At 48.2% G+C, this 15875-nt stretch overlaps 1 long non-coding RNA gene across 1 annotated transcript in view; it reads left to right on the top strand.

Annotated features, from left to right (window-relative positions):
• The window catches only part of LOC123800867 (uncharacterized), a 51786-nt gene extending 44917 nt beyond the window's left edge, over positions 1-6869 (top strand). The window contains exons 4-6 of the long non-coding RNA XR_015722164.1: positions 3901-4061; positions 4528-4659; positions 5223-6869. This is a non-coding gene — a long non-coding RNA (uncharacterized LOC123800867). The remainder of the gene's footprint in view (positions 1-3900; positions 4062-4527; positions 4660-5222) is intronic.
• Positions 6870-15875: the final 9006 nt, after the last annotated feature.

Here is a 15875-nt window from a genome sequence, read left to right as displayed (position 1 = left end):
TTTCTGGAGAAACCGGAATATAAGCAGGACCCCTACCAGCTGAAGTTGTCCTCTGCTTCAGAGCCCCGCTTCATATGCTCTGGCCCCTGAGTCACTCATGTTAACATCAGACACCCCATCTCAGAGCCCCCAGAGGAGAGAAGGGCCCCAGGCAGGAGGAAGTCCTGCAGCAGCTGCCTCCGAGGGCACCGCGTGAACTCTGCTGTTCCAGTGCGATCCCAGGGCTCTCGGCTCCCCTCCCCCACACCTCATCGTGCTCTCCATGAGGAATGTTGAGAAACAAACAGGGCTCCCCTCGCCATGACCTCATCACAATCCCAAAGGCCTGCCTCTTCATACCATCGCCCTGGGGGTTAGGGTTTCAACATATAAATTTCCGGGGGACACGTACGTTCAGACGCTAGCCGGTGCCACCGTCCTTTAACGACATGTGCTCAGCCGATGCCCCTGGAAGTGACTGCCGTGGCTTTACAGGCTCACCTCTGGTCTTGTCCTGATCCCGGCTTCTCTCTCTCTCCTGGCCTGGCCTACCGAGCTCTTGATTTCAGGTCTTGGCAGAGCCCCAGTGACCTTCAGCTCCCTCCAGCCATCATGCCGCCCATGCCCCAGATCCGCAGAGCTGGCCCGCCGGCCACAGAAGAAAGGGGCCGCCCTCCCCTTTGATGGCCCGCCACATCCAGAAACAAATGGCAGCAATCATCTAGCTTAAGTCCCAGCCTGATTGACCAGGTTTGGTTCCCAAGTATCGACTTCCCTTCCCAGGCCTCTGAGGAACCTGGGCTGGGTGGAGGGGTTGGGTGGGGCTGGCCCTCGGCCAGGTGGTGTGACACCGCCAGGGAGCTGTAAGCCAGGATTTGGGGTGAAGTCAGGGTCTTCCACCGGGGCCAGGTGGAGAGGGAGACACCAGGCCGGAGAGACAGGCCTGGCAGCCTGGATCTCCTTAACCTACATAGGCTAAGAGTACAAGCAGAGGTCACAGACCCTACGCCTCAGTGTTTTAAAATTATAAATCACACTAACAAAACATGGAATAAATGTGTTCTCCTCCTACCTTGGCACCACTATCTTCATAACAACATGAAATTCCAGGTTCGGATTTAGAACGTTCACATTCCCCAAAGCTCCAAGCCCAAATAGGGCAGCAGAGGAAGGCCCCCTGCTTGTAGGTCCCCCGGCCCAGTTTTCTTTCTGTTGCCAACTCTGTCTCACACCACGAGGGGACTTCAGTGAATGCACCTCGACTCCCCAACCCCACACACCACATACTCGCAAACAACTGCCCCGACGTCCCCGCAGCCCAGGATAAATGCAGAAGCAGTGTAGTCGGAGAGGTCATGCAGGCCCTGACACTGGACTTGGAGGCGCTGGGGCCGGGAATGTGGGAGTTCACGGTACCCTGAGGAGTGGGGGGCACAGCCGCTTGGCACCATGAACCCTCCCCCCACGAAGGGCAGTGCCAGCCAAGGGCTGGAGCAGGCTGTATGAAGGGCGAGGCCCGGGGCAAGTGCCCCCTTCCTCAGGTCTAGGGGTGGCGTGTCCCCAGGCCCCACAGCGGAGCCGGCAGACGTGGAAGGGTCCTGGGGAGCCTGCAGCACTTGTCTGAGGTGGGAAAGGGGAGGGAAAAATCTGTTTAGAGGGTGCTAAGGATGGAGCTGTTAACACATCAGAGGCAAATCCAAACTCCTCTTTGGCTGTTTCTAAAAATCTTCCCTTAAATCTTCCCTTCCCTCAAGATTTTGTTCCCATCGAGGATCTTAAAAAGGAATCCTCTGCAAACCGTTCCAAAACACTCTGTTGTGAAGCATTCCAGTATGTGGCGAAAAACTAAGCTGTGTGGCTTGCTGGCTTCGCCATTCATAAAATATTCTATCCATCCAATTAAAAAATTGGAACAGGATATTAAAACTTTCAATAGGTACAGGCAAGAACAATGCGCCGTGAACTGTTGCTTTTAACCTTGTTTTTTAATTATGACCAGTTTAAGGGAGAAATGCCAGGGGAAGTGGGAATGAAAAGGCAAAGTAATTTTTTAAGAATAAATGAAGCGAGGTAACTCTGGGAAGGAACAGAGATGTGTACGCAGACGATGAGAAAAAGAAGCAGAAGACCTGCCTGCACACGTGAATGTTCTCCAGTTGTGCCTTTTACGACACTCGCTAGTTTGAATCCATGTGGCATTTTTACAACCGCAGCGCCAACAGCGATATCCTCTCTAAGTACTTGCTGTGTGAGGTGTATGAACTTGTGTGACAGACTTCTGCTTCCTCAACCCTTTCTAGAACTGTCTGGGCATGAACCTCCAGCCCAGTCACGGAGGTGGTTCCTCTTAAAAGCATTAAGCAAGCGGCAGGGGTCAGGCATCTGAATCAGCAGGACTCTCTTTTGTCACTATAGCAACCAGTCCCCCACAATGACTAATTTTTAGATAGGACTGTGCCTTTTAGCATGTGACATCATATTGCCTCTAGGGGTCCTCCCTATAGCCAAGGTCAAGTGCCCATGCTTGAGAAGAAACTGGAGAAAGGGGAAACTGCTTGCCTGGGGTCTGAGAGCAAGTGAGTTACTGGAGATGTGGGCCCAGAACGAGGAAGCATGCAGGTCTTCCGCCTCCGGGCGCCGTGTGCTCACCATTTTGCTCCCACTCGCCCTCCCCTCCCCACGCCCCCCACCCACTCAGGGGAGAAGAGCTTGGGGCATCCATGTTCCCAACAGCCAGGTGACTCAGGCGCAGATGCCTGACTATGACAACAGGGAGGCATCATTCTGGGCTCTTCTGATGAGAGGTTGTAGGTGTAACCAGCTCTGTGCGGTAGGCGAGGGCCCAAGAGGCAGCTCTAGGACGACCTGTTTCCAAGAAGCCAAGAAAAAACAGGGTCTAATGGTGCCTTGAAATTAAACGCATGACATCCAGGTGGGCCAAATATGGAAACAAAATAATAGCCGTGGTTTGGGAAATCACCATCCTCGCCACGTCTGAGGACACTGCCCAGATGAAAAGGGAAGGAGGGAGGGAAGGGGTAAACCAAAGAGGGCAAGCTGCTGCTGTGAGCCCGGTTGGCCCCCTGGGGAGAGGCGCCAGGGCCCCGGTTGTTAGCTGCAGCTAACGGTGAGCCCTGGGTGAGCCATGAGTAACTCCAGAGGTGCCCTTCAGAGTCAGAGTTTACTGAGTACATGTGGCATGAAAGAATGGCTGTGAGGATGGACCGATGGCTGGATGGAGGAACAGAATGAAGGCAGGGGTGCTTTGCTCTCAGTGTTCCCACGGGCTCAGAGTTACATTCGGCCCTCGTCTGTATTTCTGGAGCAGTGTTTCAGGTTGGAGTATTGGATGCTGCCTTTAACCACATTTTTTAATATTCATGTTTAAATTGAAGTGGGAACTTAATAAGGGCAGCTGAATTCCAGTGAAGAAACTGTCTCAGTACAGTTGGCTGGAAGAAGTCCTCTGACCTCTCACCTCTTCACCCTCTTCCCCACCAGCATCCCGGAAAGAGCCCAGACTGTTCCCAAGAGTCATCTCCGGGGAAACTTCACCATCCCTCTGGGGTCATCTTTAGAGAACCCTGTCACCTGGCAGGTCAGACCTGATTGGGGAACTCTGCGAAGCTGCAAACATTGGGGTGGGGAGCCCAACACTCAAAGGCAATATCTAAACCTTTGCTTGATTTTGTCTAGCCCTTGACAAGAGTTTCCAACAACACTGACCTATGACTTGACTATAATGGGCTTTTGTTGTTTAGTTTTAAGAGTGCTTTTGTCCATGTGGCAGAGAACAATAGAAAGAGCAGAAAACCTCTTGGAGTCAGAAAACCTGGGCTCTCTTCTCAGGTGAGACATTTCATCCTTTGGAATCCGAGTTTCCTTATTTGTAAAGCGGATACGATTCCCTGCCTCTCACAGGTTGTTGTCAGGGTGGAACACAAATTAGATGGCGATCTGCACATTCTCTACAGATGTAACCTGCTGGCGACACTGTTTACTGAGCGCCTTCCGGACGTGAGGCACTGTTGTAAGAACGCTACATGAATCAACTCATTTAAGCTTCATAACAACATTGGGAGGTGGGTACTGTTATTACCCTCGTTTCTAGATGAGGGAACCACAACGCCCGCCCAAGGCCACTCAGCCAGGAAGTGCAAGCCCTTCAGACACAAGCCAAGCAGTCTGGCTGCAGGGCCTAAGCGTGCACGCGCACTTCTGAGTATCGCTGCAACTTAGTCCAGCCTGTCGGCGTTGGGGTGGTCGGTGGGTGCCATGGGTATTGGCAATGGACCAAAGACTGATTTCCACGCTTGTACAAGGTGCATCATTATTGCTTACGTTTGTCTGAAGCTATTGATGGAAATTGTTTCTTTGTATGGATGGCCCATGACACTCACAGAAAAGGAAACGGAGGCTGGGAGGTGAAGAGCCTTAGACCACGGTCACGCAGCCAGGAAGTAGCGAGGGTGGCGTTTGAACCAAGTCCCCAGAACTCACGTATTTGCCCTTACACCTGGCCGCCTCTTGTCTATGCATCTTGCTTAGATCCGGACACAAGAAAGGCTGGACCAAGTGAAGAACGTATTTTTCTCTTGCCACTGGAGGTTCGACAAGAAGAGAAAGTAATAGTTTAAGGATATGGATGTGGAAAGGCAAACAAACCATTCTGGAGCACAGGTTAGTGTCCAGACGGGACTCAACAGTGGGGCTGGGGTAGGGGGTGTGCAGTGATCAGAGGGCAGCACAGGACACCAGAGGTGACCTTGGCCTATCCCACCATCTTCCCGCGGGCCAGCCTGGTGTCGAGAAGAGGTCTGAAATGAATGTGTTTACCTCACCGGGTGGCCCTTCCCACAAGGGAGTGGGTCCCTGGTGCACACGGCAATGTGGTTCCTCGGTGGGATCTGGTCTCTGGGCCTTACCTTGGTATGTGTGCAAGTTCCCCACTGTGCTGAAGAAGCGTGGAAACACGCTCTTCTTTGAACACATGGGCCCCCCTCCCAGCCATGCTATTTAAAATCAGAGTGGGCCAAAACAGCAAGCTGGGATCCCAGACATCAGTGCTTTCATTCTGGCCCCGGATCTGAGGGGAATGATGTCCACCAGCTTCTTCGGTTGCCTAAACATGGTGGCCACCTCATACCGTCTGAAGATGTTGTTCAGAATAGCCCCAGACAGGAGCCCAGAGCATTTCGAGCAGCTTGGGGGCTCAACTGAGTCACAGCGTTGACTTCTTTTAGGTCAAGACTATTCACCTAAATAAGGCACAAGAGAAGCTGGTGTTTTAAGCTGGCGGGACAAGATGAAAATAACTCCCCAGCCTCCCTGGAGCCCGCTTTTCCACCTCCGGCACCTGACACAGAAGTCACCAGGCCTGTGGCCAGAGATCTGTAATCCAAACTGTGGTGAAGGGAATAACCACCAAGACGCTCCTGTGTTGGTTTTGGATCGACAAGTGAGGATGGGCCTCTGGCCGCGGGGCTCTGGCTTGGCCCACAGACCTCAAATGTCTGCGGCGTGGACAATGACACGTGTGGGGCTCTCGTCACCAGCCTCTGAGGGCACCAGCTGACCAGACCGAATGGTGTGTCATGAGCCTCGGGCTTGGAGGAGGCCTGTGTCTGGCTGATGAGCCAAAGCGGCTGCCTTTTCTGGAGCACACGCCCGGCAGAGATGGACATTGGAGACTCACTGCCAAGGTCAGGTAGGACAGAGAAGCCATCCTGAGCAGAGGAACAAACCAGAAACAGAGTGACCCTCCTGAGCAAGCTCCGTGAGGGCTGCAGCACATCCGTGCCATTCACTGTCCTTCCGACCCTCAAACAGTGCCCAGCCCAGGGTCGTAAGTAGTAAGTAGTTACTGAGCGGACTCCCTCTCTCCTCTCGTAGCTACTGGAGTCAGCGAGCTTGCTTGGTAGTTTCAGACACTTCAGCCCCAGTTCTGTTGAGAAACTTCAGCCCTTCAATTTTTTTATCTGTAAAATGGGTACAAGCCCCCCCTTTCTCCCAAGTTTGCTGCAATGAAGGTGGGAAATACTTGAGATCTGAGAGCATCTTATAAACATAAGTGATTATAACCATTGCCGATTGGGGCTCTCGTCTCCTCAGATGTGCTGTGCTCGACTTTGAAAGCAGTCATCTATGGAACATAAGAACTAGGAAGATCGGTAGAAGAAAGGGATAAAGAAAGGGGGGGATAATAGGCGGGGGGAATGAAGCATGAGAGACTATGGACTCTGAGAAACAAACTGAGGGCTTCAGAGGGGAGAGGGTGGGGGAATGGGAGAGGCCGGTGATGGGTATTAAGGAGGGCACGTATTGCATGGTGCACTGGGTGTTATACGCAACTAATGAATCATGAAGCTTTACATCAAAAACCAGGGATGTACTGTATGGTGACTAACATAATATAATAAAAAAATATTATTAAAAAAAAAAAAAGAACCTGAAGCTACGGCAAGTACTCCCGCTGCCTCTGCCCCTCCCCCGGGCAGCTCTGGCACGCCGAGTGTTGAGAATCCCTGCTCTGAGCTGAGCCTTTTGGGAACTCTTCCTGTAAAAATGCTTTCAAAGTCTGTGGCACTTTCCTTTGAATCTTGTCAACAGTAACCAATCTTCTTCCTTTAAAGATAGACTGGATTTTTGAAAAACAGCTAACATCATTCAGAACTGAACCTGTAGGGGCGCCTGGGTGGCACAGCGGTTGGGTGTCTGCCTTCGGCTCAGGGCGTGATCCTGGTGTTGCAGGATCGAGCCCCACATCAGGCTCCTCCGCTATGAGCCTGCTTCTTCCTCTCCCACTCCCCCTGCTTGTGTTCCCTCTCTTGCTGGCTGTCTCTATCTCTGTCAAATAAATAAATAAAATCTTAAAAAAAAAAAAAAAAGAACTGAACCTGTGGAGTGAGATACTGTTCTTTGTCCCAAACCAGATGAGAAACCTCAAAAATGCCCCTGGACTGCACGTGTGTCTCGGCAGGTGGTTTCAAAGGCAGTAATGCCCTGAGCACCTGCCCACGCCAGGGGCCGTGTGGGGCCATAGCTGTCAAGATCGGAGCTGGTTCTCCTGGCGAGTGGGACCCAGGCCCCAGCCTGGAGCTCCCTTGTCACTGGGGCTTGCTCGTACTGGCCTCCATGTGAGAGTTTTTGCCTAATGCCCTGTCCCTCTCCTGCCACATGGCGGTTGTGGCCTCAAAACATGCCTGGCTTCTGAAGCAAAGATGCTCTGTGACCAGCATCTCAGCAGGCTGCGTTTGATCCTGAGCGGTGGCCTCAGGCTGAGGGCGAGTGACTTCCAGTCCCCTCCTCTGTGCCCACCCACCAGTGCCACAGGCCCTGCCCGCCTGACCACCACTTGATGGAGTGTTCCCAGAAGTAGGCTCCAGAAAAGGGATCACAGTGTCAGAGAGGAACAGAACTCTGGGACACACTGACAAGGGCAAAGGGAGCCCATGACTTAGCCCTTCTTAGTAGCACTGTGTTCTGACCACTGATTTCATGGTGTAACCTCGACAGTGTCTACACTGCCTGAGATGTCAGTTTCCCCGACTGTAAACAAAGGAGATTTAAGTCTGGAACCTGTAAGGTCCTTTTCCAGCTTTAAAATGCTGTGAGCGGAAGATTCTACGGACATGAATTTTTTAAGTCAAGGTTCAATTTTAAGACAAATCCCTTACAACTCTGGCCTCTGCTGCCCAGGGGGACTAGAAAAGGATGGGCACAAAAGCAGAGTGGACACCTTGAGTGTGAAAGCCAGAGACCAGTCTTGATGGCCCATGGTGCATTCTAGATGTGTTCACACAATGAACTTTCCAGACAAGGCTGGAACAGTCCCCTGTTGCCAGAGTGAAAGAAATGCCCTTCCTTTCTGCCTCTTACACAATTAGTGTCACATCTGTGTGGTGGTGGTCGTGCAGGTAAGAGGAGACCGTTCTGGAAGGACCCCAGGACTTCAGGTTCTCCCTGTTGGCTTGCTTGTGCTGTGGAGAGGCAAGGCTTGCTTATGAATCCTCGTATTTCTCTATACCAGAGGAGCTGGTGGAGCTGGATAACTTGGGCCTCACGGACGAGTGTAGCTTAGCGTTGAGAGTGGAGTCTGCCGCTGAGCCCTAGTTTCCAACCTTGGTCTTGCCACTTACTAGCTGTGTGACTTTGGACAACTTATGTCACCTCTCTGAGCCTTGGTGTTTTCACTGGAAAATAAGGAGAGATATGTCCACCTTGCAGGGTGTAGGGCCGATGAGACACAATAATGCACATAAAGATGGTCAATACGCAGTAGCCGAAAGAGCACCACGACCCCAGGCGTTTGCTCTCTAGCCAGTTTGGGAACCAGCGGCATGACATCACAAGATCCACCCAGGAAGCCTTGTTGGATGGAAGCAGGCGTTTACCTGGGGAAGGGAAAGATCTCAAGGAAGCAAGGACATCTGCTCCAGGGAGGAAGGACGGACCTTAGCATCCAAGACTCCTGGGGTTTGTTCTTGCTCTTCCTGCCACCCCTTTGACAAAGCAAGGGGACCCCGCTTTCTGTCTTTGGGAGCAGAGGCCCTAAATTATAGCAGCTCCAAAAACGCGCTAGCAAAAACATCATATAAACACAAAGCTTCATTGTAATTCCCAAGCCAAAATTATTCAAACGTGCGCCAGGGACCAGCCCCACACAGGAGGGTCTGGCTGGAGGTCTCCCACGTGCCTCCCAGAAACCTCTCCCCGACAGCACAACAGATGGTCAAGCTGACAAGCGTCTGTCTAACCCCAGGTTAAATGCATAATGTGCTTATTAGACGTTGAAGTTTGTTGATATTTTGAACAGGCAGCTTCAACATTTCAGTATGTACCTATCATTAAGGAGAGTTTTTAAAAATAAGATCCTTTGTGCTTGGGGAGGGAGTGGGGGGGATGGACGCATTGGCATGATGTCACTTAACAACTCCGACCGAAATACTCTCGGCAAGCAGGCCGTCCCGATGCACAACTGCTTGTGTTTGAGGGACGCGGAAAGGCTCGCCCATACAGAGGTGCCCTCCTTACCACCTTGCCCCCAGGTCCAGGGCTGCCACCGCTAATGACTCTTTGGGTCATGGTCCCGAAGGGAGAGAGGAAGAGGGACGGCAAGAGTTAGGGTTATTAACCCACTTAACATTGGAATTACCTGGAGAACTTAAAGTAGTGATGTCGCCCGAACGCTCAACCGTCTCCTCTCCTCACCTTCTCACTCCAGCCCTGGTCAGCCTGGCAGGCCTTGGGCTCAGCAGACACCCAGTAACTAACTACAGGTAGGGATTGCCTTCTCATTTTATAGCTGAAGGAATGGAGACCCAGAGAGGTTAAGTGATTTTTCCCAAGGGCACACAAGTAATTAATGGCAGACTTGACTTTTCTGGCTTCAAAGGGATTCCCAGTTCATCAGGCTGCCTTGATAACCTGGGAGCATTAACTCATTAAGCTATTAATACATCAGAAGACTTAGTTTATAGTAATCATAGCCCCTTACATTTTTGTGGAGGTGTTATGGTCCACGTTAATGTATTGTATGGTTGTAAACATTATTCCTCCATTTTAAAGATGTGAAAACTGAGGCCCAGAAACATCAACTTGCTCATAGTTACACAGTTTGTGTCCAAATCTTCTTATTCCTATTTCCAAAGCATGGAGCACTTGGAAAAAGGGTGTGGGGAGGTGACTTCTTGGGATCTAGGGAAGGTTGGAAAGTTTCCAAGCAGGACGAGCTCTTCGGTTCACCAAAGGCAGGAACCCAAGGGACTTCAACACCCAGGAGGCAGCGAAAGAGGGCAGGAGGCCACAAAGAGGGCTCCATCATTTCTGCAGATGGGTTTCTTTCCGCCAGCCCAGCTCAGGGAGCAAGTGTTGGTAAACATAAGTCCTCTAATGCCTGGCTGCCCTCCCAGGAAAGACAAGAAGGAAGGGAGAAGGCCTTTTGTCTGGCTCCCTGTCCAACTGCCCCCACATGACCTGCTGAGTCTTTTTATTTCTCTAAAATACACTGTCTACCACACCCAGCACCCAAATCTTGGTTTCTAAAAACTGTTCTCCATTAAAAGGAACAGGGGCTCCTTGGAGAAATATTTGATTCCAGGACTAGTGCAGGTAACATCTTGTAGGGTCAGAAAGTGAGGGAGTTTTTAAAAATTTTTAAGTTCATGGAAAATACCTCAACTAATTTTAAAAAGCTGATAGAGACATTAAAAAAACATACAACAACTGGAGTGAAAACATTACTACTGGACAAACCAGAGACAATTTGGGCATTGAAATAAATAATAACTGTAAAAGACTATAACATATTACCCATCCAAAGAATCTATCGGCCCATATTGATACTTATAAATACAAACATATATACAAATAGATAAACAAGTAAGTAAGGGATAAGAAACAGGAGAAGGAAAGTTCTTCATGTCAAATAATGTAGAAGAAATGGTAGGTAAGATTGTAACTATTATACTAATAAAGTAGTTGTATATTTAAAAAAATTCTTTTTTAGATTTTGTTTTTAAGTCATCTCTCTACCCGGGGCTCAAACTCACAACCCCAAGATCAAGAGTCACATGCTCGAGAGAAAAAAAAGTCACACACTCTATGGACTGAGCCAGGCAGGCAGCCCAGTAATTCGTGTATTTTTTTTTTAAGATTTTATATATTTATTTGAGAGAGAGAGCACAAGCAAGGCGAGAGGCAGAGGGAGAAGCAGACTCCCCACTGAGCAGGGAGCCCGACGTGGGGCTGGATCCCAGAACCCTGGGATCATGACGTGAGCCGAAGGCGGACGCTTAACTAACTGAGCCACCCAGGCGCCCCTGATTCGTGTATTTTTAATTACAAAGTAAAAGAAGTCCCTTTACAGCCGAGAGATCTAGAAACACAACCTTCACCAGATGATCAAAGTTAACATCACCAATAATGAGACAACTGACATCATGTGCCTTCTGGTATGGTGCTCTGAGGAGGCCACACTGGTTCCACCAAAAACTCGTAAGCCGCACCTCGTCATGCCAGAACAGCCAGACAAATCCAAATTAAGGGACACGCTACAAAACCAGCGCCCATAAACTTCCAAAATGTCACTATATATAAGACATACAATGGGCTCAAACGTTAACGCTAGTGAATCTCACCGAGGAGTAAACGAGTATTCCTTGCCACTCGTCCATAGATTTGAATTTTTTTTTATAAAAAGAAAAAAAGGAAGGACAGGTAGTTTTAGAAATAGCCAAACAATATTCACAGTGAGCTGCAAGGAACCAGGGGAAACACCTCTATTCTGAAACTCGGCTGCCGTTGCTAAAAGCAGAAGAAGCCACTGAACCGTTTGCCTGTGTCGCTGTGGAGGTCGGAAAATACCACCCTATAAACACAGCTACGTGTCGGTAGTTTCTAGGTGAAGCTCTTCAAAACAAAGTTATTGTGTAAATTGAAAATGAAAGTTTTAAAAAGTGTTTTTCTATAGAATTTTGTTTTTCTGTGGACTTGGCCGATGTGCTGAGCCGTCACAGTGACGGAGCCAGGCTTAGAATTCAATAGAAATGAAAATATATACTATGTTACTATATTAAAATAGCTACATACAGAATGTATTTACTTTTCATTATTGGTTGTATAAACAAAATTCCATGGGAATTTTCACTCTGGGATGTTGATGTACATCCTAGGACTTTAGAAACATGTTAGAAGTGGAAACTTTATAAATATATAGTTCACTGTAATAGTCTTTATTATAATGAGACAATATACAAAAAAGTTAAAACACATCCTATGATGTTACTATTCCACTTGAAGAGTCTTGGAGTAGCCAGTTAAGCCAATTGAAGCCCATGCTCCCTACGAGGACCCTTATAACCCTCATAACTGGCTGCAACCCACTTTCCAGAATCATCTCCCTTCCTTGCCCCAGGCACTCCCAGGCTCTTTCCTAAACAGGCCCTGTCTTGTCTTGTCTGTCTTTCTTTCTTTCTTTCTTTCTTTCTTTCTTTCTTTCTTTCTTTCTTTCTTTCTTTCTTTCTTCTTTCTTTCTCTTTCTTTCTTTCTTTCTTTTTAGATTTTGAAAGATTTTATTTTTTATTTTTTTAAGATTTAAAAATTATTATTATGTTCAATTAGCCAACATACAGTACTACATTTAGCCTCTTATTTATTTATTTTAACATATCATGTATTATTTATTTCAGGGGTACAGACTGCAATGGCAGTCGAGTTCATCAGTCTTACACCATACACAGCGCTCACCATAACACATACCCTCCCCAGTGTCCATCACCCACCCACCCCATCCCTCTCACCCCACCATCCACTCCAGCAACCTTCAGTTTGTTTCCTAAGATTAAGAGTCTCTTATGGTTTATCTCCCTCTCTGGTTTCTTCTTGTTTCATTTTTTCCTCTCTTCCCCTATGATCCTCTGCCTTGTTTCTTAAATTCCACGTATCAGTGAGATCATATGATAATTGTCTTTCTCTGATTGACTTACTTTGCTTAGCATAATACCCTCTAGTTCCATCCATGCTGTTGCAAATGGCAAGATCTGTTTTTTGATGGCTGCATGTTACTCGTGTGTGTGTCTGTGTATATATATATACATGTATATATATACATATATATATACACACCCCACATCTTCTTTATCCATTCATCTGTTGATGGACAGCTGGGCTCTTTCCATAGTTTGGCTATTGTGGACATTGCTGCTCTAAACATTGGGGTGCAGGGGCCCCTTCGGATCACTACATTTGTATCCTTGGGTTAAATACCCAGTAGTGCAATTGCTGGGTCCTAGGGTAGCTCTATTTTCAACTTTTTGAGGAAGCTCCATACTGTTTCCAGAGTGGCTGCGCCAGCTTGCCTTCCCACCAACAGTGTAGGAGGGTTCCGCTTTCTCCATATCCTCGCCAACATCTGTTGTTTCCTGACTTGTTAATTTTAGCCATTCTGACTGGTGTGAGGTGGCATCTCATTGTGGTTTTGATTTGTACTTCCCTGATGCCGAGTGATGTTGAGCACTTTTTCATCTGTCTGTTGGCCATTTGTATGTCTTCTTTGCAGAAATGTCTGTTCATGTCTTCTCCCCATTTCTTGATTGGATTATTTGTTCTTTGGGTGTTGAGTTTGATAAGTTCTTTATAGATTTTGGATACTAGCCCTTTATCTGATATGTCATTTGCAAATATCTTCTCCCATTCTGTCAGTTGTCTTTTGGTTTTGTTGACTGTTTCCTTTGCTGTGCAAAAGCTTTTTATCTTTATGAAGTCCCAATAGTTCATTTTTGCCCTTGCTTTCCCTTGCCTTTGGAGACGTGTCTAACAAGAAGTTGCTGCGGCTGAGGGCAAAGAGGTTGCTGCCTGTGTTCTTCTCGAGGATTTGATGGATTCCTGTCTCACACTGAAGTCTTTCATCCATTTTGAGTCTGTTTTTGTGTATGGTGTAAGGAAACGGTCCAGTTTCATTCTTCTGCATGTGGCTGTTCAATTTTCCCAACACCGTTTGTTGAAGAGACTTTTTTCCATTGGATATTCTTTCCTGCTTTGTCAAATATTAGTTGATCATAGAGTTGAGGGTCCATTTCTGAGTTCTCTATTCTGTTCCATTGGTCTATGTGCCTGTTTTTGTGCGAGTACCACACTGTCTTGATTATTACAGCTTTGTAATAGAGCTTGAAATCCAGAATTGGGATGCCACCAGCTTTGCTTTTCTTTTTCAACATTCTTCTGGCTATTTAGGGTCTTTTCTGGTTCCATACATTTTAGGATTATTTGTTCCATTTCTGTGAAAATAAAGTTGATAGTATTTTGATAGGGATTGCATTGAATGTGTAGATTGCTCTAGGTAGCATAGACATTTTTGCAATATTTGTTCTTCCAATCCATGAGCATGGAAATTTTTCCATTTCTTTGTGTTTTCCTCAATTTCTTTCATAAGTATTCTATAGTTTTCTGAGTACAGATCCTTTGCCTCTTTGGTTAGATTTATTCCTAGGTATCTTATGGTTTTTGGTGCAATTGTAAATGGGATTGACTCCTTCATTTCTCTTTTTTTCTGTCTCGTTGTTGGTGTATAGAAATGATTTCTGTGCGTTGATTTTATATCCTGCCCCTTGACTGAATTCCTGTATGAGTTCTAGCTGTTTGGGGTGGAGTCTTTTGGGTTTTCCACGTAAAGTATCATATCATCTGCAAAGAGTGAGAGTTTTTCTTCTTTGCCAATTCGGATGCTTTTTATTTCTTTTTGTTGTCTGATTGCTGAGGCTAGGACTTCTAGTACTATGTTGAACAGCAGTGGTGATAGTGGACACTCCTGCCGTGTTCCTGACCTTAGGGGAAGAGCTCTCAGTTATTTCTCATTGAGAATGGTATTTGCTGAGGCCCTGTCCTTTCAAGCCCATCTCTGCAAACACTCTTCCCTGGCCAGCAGGTGTCTCAAGTCCCAGCCGGACCTCAGCCCCACCCCTGCCCTGCTTCCTGCTCATAAAGGTCCCGATATAGCACCTGCTTCACCGTATTTGAACAAAATATCATGATAGTGGATCTTTCCTCTTTTCCAGAATTGCCTTTGAGAGCCCACAGCAGGAGACTTCACATTTTTAGAGCAACTCCACCAGTTAACCCCGTACAGACTTTCTGAAAGGCAAAACATCATTTCTGCAGAACCTGCACCCCACTTGTCCTACCTAAACCCCATGACTTCACCCCCAGTCTCTGTAGATGCACTGCGGTGGGATGGATGATTAACTCTGAGGGGTGTGCACTTTGTAAATTGAGATCCCTTTTTTGCCATTTCCTGGCATTGCGAGAGGGTCACCTGATGGGTCCCATGCCTCAAGGCCAACAGTGGGAGTACCAAGATAATGACTCTATGTCAGTCTTTCATAGAGCCTCAGAGCAGACTGGCCTGAGCAGAGCTGGGAGAGGTGAAGAGGAGGCTTTATCACTAGGGTGAGTTAGAGAGAAGGGGCCAAAGCCACCTCCTCTGTTGGGGAATATCATCAAAAAGATGTGACCTCTGATTGACCCATGAGCCAGCCCCAGGCACTGGGAGGCTTCTCACTCCCTCCCCTGGCCTCAGAAAGTGAGTTCTGCTCCCTTTCCTGCTCCCAGAGTCTGCTCCAAGGTCATCGCCTTGAGATAGTGACGTGGTGTTGAGAGCATTGTATATGTGACTAAACACAAGTAAGTCCCTCTTTATAAACTTTTAAGATTTGGAGGGTGGGTGCAGGGACCCATTAGTCTTGCTGCAGCCCATGATATAAGCCTCATATGTAAGTTCCCTTTGCTTATTAAAATTGCCACCTACCAATCTAGAATGGCCAACCTCTTTCTTCCGTCTCTCAGAATGGCCAACCTCTTTCTTCCGTCTCTCCCTACTCTCTGTGTAGGAGCCCGTGTCGGATTACACTGGGGAAGTTCCTAAGAGGGTTTCAGACCAACATCCTCTTGTCCCAGTTCTTGAAAGGTACCGCTAGGGGTGCTGCTGCCAGTCCGAGATGCACCAGCGCTGGGGGTGCAATGGGCAGCAGGAAGCTGGAGCCCTATCCCTACAGGCCAACCAATGTCAAAGGGCGGCTTGAGCTTGAATCCTGCCCCACCCGGGCTTGCCGGAGCCCCCCCCCCCCCGCCACGGAACCTCCTGACAATGAGGTAGCTCAGGGACAAAGGTCCCCCCGCCACCCTGGAAATCATCAGAGCAACCAGGAGGACTTCCTCCCGACCACAGTCAGTGGTGGGAGAAGACCATTTCCCTCCCAGGTTTCCAAGCCTGGAAGGGCAGGAACGGGGAGAGAAGAGGGGCTGGGAAAGGACATAGCCCCAGGGATAAACAGTGGGTGCTGGGGAGCTGGGGAGGGGGCCCCAGAACCCTATGAAAGAGGAAATGGGAGTTTGCTGCAAAA

This window comes from Ursus americanus, chromosome 28, assembly GCF_024610735.1.
Source record: "Ursus americanus isolate L20-20 chromosome 28, mUrsAme1.1.p, whole genome shotgun sequence".
Taxonomy (NCBI): Eukaryota; Metazoa; Chordata; class Mammalia; order Carnivora; family Ursidae; genus Ursus; species Ursus americanus.
The sequence above is the reverse complement of the archived record's forward strand: the minus strand, read 5'-3'. Positions and strand labels throughout refer to the sequence as shown.